Raw genomic sequence first — 7469 nt, 5'->3', positions numbered from 1 at the left:
CTTTGGTGGGTACTGGGCCGTGGCTTTTGTCTACAAACCCATTGGACGCACAGCTTGTTTTCTGAGCAGATTTATCTGGATTTATCTGGGATCCACCAGTGCCCTCAAGGCAAAAGCAGCTTTGAGAGCTGGGTTTACTGTTCTGGGTTCTCTTCTCTATGACTCTGCCCAGTAATTCCCCGCTGTCTTGATATCTCTTTGATGCCTTTAAGAAGATTGCCCATTTTATAATATTCTAGCTTTTGCTTTTTTAAAAGTAACTGTCTCCAGGGGATAGTTTCAAAGGCCTAGTGGGCCATTTCCACCAAAGGAAGTCTTGTTACTTTTCTTGGTGCCACCCTGCCATGGGGCTTCTGGCCAGCTTCAGAGGTGCCCACCCTGAGAGGAGAGCGTCCTGCAGAGCCGTGGTTGGGGGAGGTGGCTGGACCCTGGGTCTTTGGGTCAGACAGAACTCAGAGGGACAGCCTCAGGTCAAGGTCAGAGGCCCGCCCACCTTCCCCGGAGGGCTTGCAGGGCCCCGCCGCTGGGCCACCCGAGGAAGCCTCTCACACTGGCCTCTTCATTCATTGGCTATTGAGTCCTTATTTTTCTCAGGGACTTCGGGATCGGATCATCTAAGAGGAAAGAAGAAAGGTCAGGTGTGCTGGGCGGGCCTGCAGACTCAGAGGGCCAGATAGGAGGGATCAAATTGCCTGCAGATATAAGGCACCCACAGGTTTTTAGGGGACTCCCACCTAAGCCTTTAGGTAGGGTATTCTGGTTTTTTTTTGGCCCTGAACTTAGGCAATATTATGAGAGACCCAAGTGGAAATCAAATTACATTCACATTTGTTCAAATTCACTGCAGTTATTTCCCCATATATGTGTATTCTACACGTCCATTTATCTATCCATGTCACGATGCTCAGCGTGTGTCTGACCCAGGGTCCGCTGCTGCCTTGTCTCATGCGCACCTGTGCCAATGGTCCGTTATTTGGCAGCGGACGTGATGTATTTACGCCTCTCTTATTACTAATATCGAATAAGGAGGAAGAGTCAGTGAGGAGGCTGGGGGTGGGCCCGAGGAGACATGGGGACAGAAGCTAAAGACAGCAATATTTTCTCTTTTGTGTCATATGCTGCACGCTCTCTGCAATGTAAGTCATCTCCACAAAAACCCACCCTTCCTGCCAATTTGCAAAATCCCCTACAGGCTTGGGTTGGTTGAATTTAGGGTTCCTGCCACCCATTAGTTCAGCAGCGTTTCTGAGGACATGGATGAGGTTTCCTGAGGAACGCACTATCTTTTATCTGAATATTCTACTCCAGGACCTTTATGTGGCTTCTTCCAGGTTTTTACTGTTAAAATGAGTGCTTTGAAAAACCTCTTGCACGAGCCTCTGATGATTGCATTCTCTGATCATTTCAAAGGATAGGGATTCCTGAAAAGGGGACCTCAGGGCAAAAGCTTTTGATGTATTTTATACCATTGCTTTTGTTTTTCCTACAGAGTCTATACCAGCTTGCACGCCAAGAAGCTACAGATGGTAACATGAGTCTCACCCGGACACTCCTGTTAATGTACCTTGTCCTGATTCTGGGATTCGTCACCCTACTGTCAATTCCACTTGTGTCCTGGAGACAGCCCAGGAGGAGAGAGGAGTCAGCATTGTCGGAAGGGCTTACAGACCTCAGAGGATCAGACAGGAGGGTGTGGATACTAGGGAGGTATGCCTACAGCCCATGCTAATAGCCCCTGGAGGAGGTGTTTGTTTTTTTAGTTTGGCCTTGGAGTTGATCAGTTTTGGATACCAAAGAAAACCAGGCTTCTGAGCTTGTGAAGCCACGTCAGAGGTCCCCCTGCCTCCTCTGGGCCTCCTGTGGCCTCTTAGGTAGTGAGCCAGCCGGCCCTTTAGGTAGCCTCCTTGGGCAGCTCGGCTGGCAGGGAGGGACCCTCCACCGTCTCATAGGCGCACGGGCCTTGGTTCATTCATTTCACAAATATTTACTGAGCACTTACTGTGCGTCAAGCCCTGATGTGAGCATTGGGGGAGGGGGACACACCAGCCGGAAAAGCAGAGGGAGACAGCCCCGCCCGGCTGGGTTTCATATTCTCAGACACGGGTTTCTGCTTAGAATCCTCCACTCTCGGAGTTGGACTCCCCTCTCTCTGTGCTTCACGGCCCTCCCCACGAGGCTGACTTGGTCCTGGATCAAGGATGGCTCCCCCAGGGCTTTTATTTGTCGCAGCTTAGTGTGTATGCATTTTCTATAGCTTCTATCCCTAGCCTTTGGGGACTGAGTGGACCCCTTTGCCAAGTTTAGACTGGAGGGTAGTGGGGGCAAGTTTCAGGGAAACCAGAGCTTAGCATTGGCACCAGCAGGCTTTCAGTGGAGTGGGGGGAAAAATGCAGGGCTCCGGGGCCTTGGGGTGGCCTGGGCACCAGTTAGATGCAGCCTGTGGCGTATTCCCTGGGCGGCCCAGACTCAGTACAAATTCATTCAGCTGCCTGTTGTGACCTGAGATGCTGACGCCGCTGGGGTTTCGATGTCTTCAGAAGGCAGCAACTGAAGAAAGGACTTGGTCCAGCCCTAAGTGTCTTCTGGACGCGTTTATTTGCATTCTCTCTTGCGTCACATCACATGCATTGAGGAATGGGATGGGCCCCATATTTGCATGATTGCAATCTAGCAAGTCTCCCGAGGTTTGAGTGGCTGAACTCCTGTAAGCCCTGCCTGTCACCGGCAGGGTGGGGTTGTGCCCTGCTGGCTGGGCCCCTTCCTCCCATCCAAGTCATCTGCAACCCGCGGGGTCCCATGACCTCCCGTGCTCTGGGCCAGGGGTCAACCGAGGGTCAAAACACGCCTGTGCTTTCCTGCCACGTTCCGCAAAGGGGCTTCTCATGGTCCCTTGGACTTAGACATCAGCTTGAGGAAGCAAACGTGAAACACAGCCCCCTCCCCATTGTCCCCAGTCAGACCAGTCCCACCAGACATTTCTTGGTCTCTTCTGTAGACTTGGCCAAGACTTCAGCAGGGCCGGGGGGGTTGGGGGTGGTGGTGGAGGCAGGCTGAGCCACACAGTTCTCAGAAACTGTCACCAGGGCCCTCCCAGCCCCCCGATAACCGTTTATCCTCCCCCAGTCCTGTCCTGTGAGGAGGAGAAGTCCTCCACTGTCAGTCTAAGCTGGCATACTCCAGCCCATAGGGGTGCTCGACGCTGTGAGATGCTGTCCACTCATACAGCAACCCACCCCCACCCCCTGGGGGTGGGTGAGCTGCATCCTCACCTGCTAAATCTGGATGTGGGCCCTTGGGTGGCCCTTCTGTCTGAAGTGCCGTGGGAGACTCTGATGTGGGCAGGGCAGGCGCTCCATCCACCCCCTACCCCGCACCCCCGCCTCCCACCCCCGTCAGGGAACAGATTCCTGGGGGACAGGGGAACCCCCTCGGGTCTGGTGAAACTCCCCAGTCCCAGAGTCAGGGGCGGACGGGTGAGGCCAGGGTGGTTCTGTGCCTTCCTCGAGGCCAGCGGTCCTCCTCTCGATAAGAGGGCTCTTGGTGCGTCTTCTGCATCTGCCTCCCTGGGTAAATGAAGTGGTTAGGAAGGGTTGCTGGGGTCCCCCCATCGCACCAGGTGTGGGCATATTTTGGGGGATATTTTAACGGGGCCCAGGGAGGGGCTATCCCATCAGGTTCTATGGCATGCCGACACATGCTTTTAAAAACTGTGTTGCTTTAAAAGTATAAACTCTGGAAGCATCCTAGAGGGTGTCTTAAAAGCTGACCGAGGGCGAGCGTCTCTCCCAACCTGGGGGACCACTGCTTGATTCCCTACTGGTCATGGATGATGCTGGGCTGAGAACATCAGTTTTCTTCCTAAGACACAATTCTCCTCCAAAGGAGCGTTCTAAGCGTGGAGAGGAAACACAGCAGCCCATCCTTGTAGAATTTCTTGGTTTTTCTCTTTTATATGTGTCCCATCAGCGCTGTGTCAGTGTGTTCCAGGGCTGACAGAGGGGGCCTGGTGGGAATTGGTTGGGTCTCGCTATTTGACTGCTTTTTTAGAGCCCAGTAAAGGGTACTGTTGTTTCCGAGGGCCCCTGGAAACACGCACGTGGGTCACCATGCCAGGACCAGCATGAGGCTGAGCATTCTGAATGCCTGCTTCTGGCCCCTGCAGCCCTGGCACCCCTCAAAACTCCACACACTCCTGTTAACGGCTTCATTCAGAATCAAACAAGTTGTGTGCCCTGAGCCAGGCCTCAGTTGGTTCAAGAGAAGGAAAGGGCTGAGTCCTACAATAGACTGTTGATACTTATCTCTGATATGGCAGCCCCACTGGGGGCCAGGGCGGCGGCTTCCTCCCTTCTGTATCCAGGCCCCTTCCCGGGAGCTGGGGAAGGTCTCAGGGAGATGGTTGCGGAAATGAAAAACAACCCCCCAATGAGAGGCCTCTTTTGAGAATGGACTTCCAAACCTGTCTTCAAATGGAAGTGCGCCAAGCGAAGGCTGACACCTCCCAGAGGCGTGGGAGAGAGTGTATGAATGTGTAACCCTTCATTTAAGTCACCGCCCAGTTGCCTCTGTCCCTAGGTTGTCAACACCCCTACTTATTCACGAGGAATCAGGTGTCTAGTCACTTAGACTGCTGAAGGGAGACTCAGGTCTTTGAGGCTATGTTAGGGTAGGCCAAACTGCTATAACAAATAGACCCAACACATGAGGGCTCCAACACAAAAGACGTTTATTTCTTTCTCGCATGCTAGTCCAGTGCGGCAGCTCCACGTGGTTGACACGGGGGAGTGGGCAGGAAGCTCTGCTCTAGAGAGCCCCTGAGGCACCCAGGCCGATGGTGGCTCTGCCGTACCTGACAGGTGGCTCCCCAGGTTGCCACCACAGTCAGCGCCCCTCCAGGCACGTGAGGAAGGAAATGTGGAGGGGTCATGCCTGCCTGGAGGAGGGACACCCCCTGTCCGACCACTTTGCAGAGAACGCGGCCCCCCAGGTCCCACCTAACATCGTGACTGGGAAACGGAGTAGTAGCTGGTGAGCCGTATATATGTAGCAACCCTGGAAGCAGGGGCTGGGTTTGGGTGGGAGTAGAGATATATTTTCAGATTTGGGGTTCACAAGAGATCTTGTGTCTCCTTGTCCAATGACCAGCCCACTCCGAGCACTAATCTTGCTGCTGGAAGTGCTCTGTGCCCCCAGTTTCATGCCTATGTGGACTTTCTCATCAAAGCCTCCAAGGACCATGATAAGCACCAGACTCGGGGAAGAAAACAGGAGGGGTCTCGTCTTTCAGACGCATTTTTTTTTTTTGGTCACTTGACATAGTGACACAGAGGAGGGAGAAAATAAATCCAGAGAGGCTGCTTGCATGGGGAGGCCCATTCTTTGTGGTCCTGGGAGACTGGGACGGTGCCGTCCCCATGCCATCGGGCCCCCAGAAATGTGCTAGGTCACTCTGATGATGTCACAGGACCCCTGGAAATGGCAGAGGCTTTAACTGTCACTGCTGCTTCTGTGTGGCTGGCTACTAATTTCTGTGATGCTGGAGGTGGGGGTGGGGAAGGCACCATGCATCCTGACTGCCTGCCTCATGAAGGCCTTTAGCTTGGCTGACCCCATGTCTTCATGTTCCTTCTGCCTACGCCCCCAGCCCCCCAGCCCGTTAACTTTCTTATGCAAATCCCCCAGCTCCGGCCTCGGCGGGACGAGGTCTCTGCTTATTCCTGGACTTGCACGTTTCTGCTGCTGTCTTTGAACCCGCAGCCGCAGAGGCATCCTGCTCAACTCTCACTGTCTCGGTCTGCATCTTGGGCGCGTGTGGGCAACGCCTTGTGTTGCTTCAACTGTCACGTCCACGGCTTCAACGCTCACCGTGTCTTCCAAGTGACACTAAGCTCCTTGAGTGCTGGGAAAACCTGTCTCGTCTTTGAGTGCTGGGGATTTGTCTCGTCTTTGGAGGCTTCCTGGTGCTTGAGTGTGGTGTGGTGAGCATTCTGTAGATGCTTGGAGTGACGGTGGTGGTTAAGAACTTGGGGAAGAGTCTAACAGTGACTTGAGCTGGAGACGTAAATGAATTCAGTTCTTGGATGGCGGGCGGCTGACAAAAATCCCTCTAACTAGGCTGGTCCCAGGTGTCCAGGAGCCAAAGAGGAGACTCAGCAAGAGGAGAGGACAAAAAGGATGGGCTCCCAGCTTTGCTCGGCGAACTCAGCTCTGGTGGGATCAGACCTTGGTGTGCAGCAAGCACTCCGGGGCTCGGAGCTGTTGGGGTGACACCAGGCTGCTGGCCATCTGAGGGATGTTACCAGAAACACTCAGCTCAATGGACAGGACGACAGATTCCTAGAGATGGGGGGTGGGGTGAGGCCAAGCCAGGGTGAAGAGAAAGGGCTGCAGCTGGAAGAGGGGTCTGTGCTGGGGAAGGAGCTTCACCCACCCTTTCTGCTTAATCCCCACAGGGACCTCTCAGACAATGCTCCTTGCCCTGAGAGAGGAGAGGGTGCCGCAGGGAGGGGGCATCACTTGTTCCCTGTGTCCAAAGTGCAAGGGTGTTGGGGTCTCACTCTCCTAAAGCTGTGATTCAAAGGCATCCAGGTACCCCTAAATTCCATTTACTTAGGAAGCGGGTGACAAGCTCAGTTCTATTTGAGAGTCAGGGTCCAGGAGCCCAGGACTGCCTGAGTGATTCTCTCCTGGGATGAGCAGCATTTCTTCAGCAGGGAACAGAAAGGGTGCTTCTGCTGTGCACACCGGCCTGAGTCTTTCACGCAGGGCCTGGCCTTCCACCCACAGCCCAACCTGGGGGCTGTGAGATTTCTGCCTCCTCAACCTAAAAAGTGACAGGAAGTATGCAGGGGTGAGTGTTGGAGAAACACGAGATTCTGGAATGACATCTGTACAGCACGCTGTCTGCTGAGGCAGCTCGTCCCGTGCCTTTTCTACGGTCCAGATTCCAGGAGCAAAATTTCCAGCGTCTCATCCACCTCGCCTGGCAACTCTGCCAGGGCCCCAGGCATTCCCTGTGACACACCCCGGGAAACAGGGAAGGAGGGCAGCCCCATCGCCAATCCCTTCTAGTTCCGGTCCTTTCTGACACCTCTGCCAAGGCTGCTGGGGGTGCCTGGGGGCGCACAGGATAAATAACGTCCATCTCCGAGGGCAGCACTTCCTAAACTGCCAGCTGCCACCCGAAAGTGTGCTGTGAAATAACTCAGTAGGTCCGGACAATGTGAAATAACCATAGAAAACAGAGTGAACCACACATAGGCTAAGTCTTGTTAGGTGAAACTTCTGTTTCATCTTGAGTTGCACCAACCGGTGTTTCTTACGGGAGCCCACGTAAGAGGTTATTGCTTTTGCAGTAGTCCTGGTTTAAAAAAAAAAAAAAATCTGAACGACTCTCCCAGAGTATCTTAGTTGGTCCTGGTTACTTGTAGAGTTATGCAGAGAGGGAAACCCAGAGTGAGAGAAGGGAA

Source organism: Moschus berezovskii, chromosome 21 (assembly GCF_049115385.1).
Source record: "Moschus berezovskii isolate FMDL1 chromosome 21, NW_MosBer_1.0, whole genome shotgun sequence".
Taxonomy (NCBI): Eukaryota; Metazoa; Chordata; class Mammalia; order Artiodactyla; family Moschidae; genus Moschus; species Moschus berezovskii.
The sequence above is the reverse complement of the archived record's forward strand: the minus strand, read 5'-3'. Positions refer to the sequence as shown.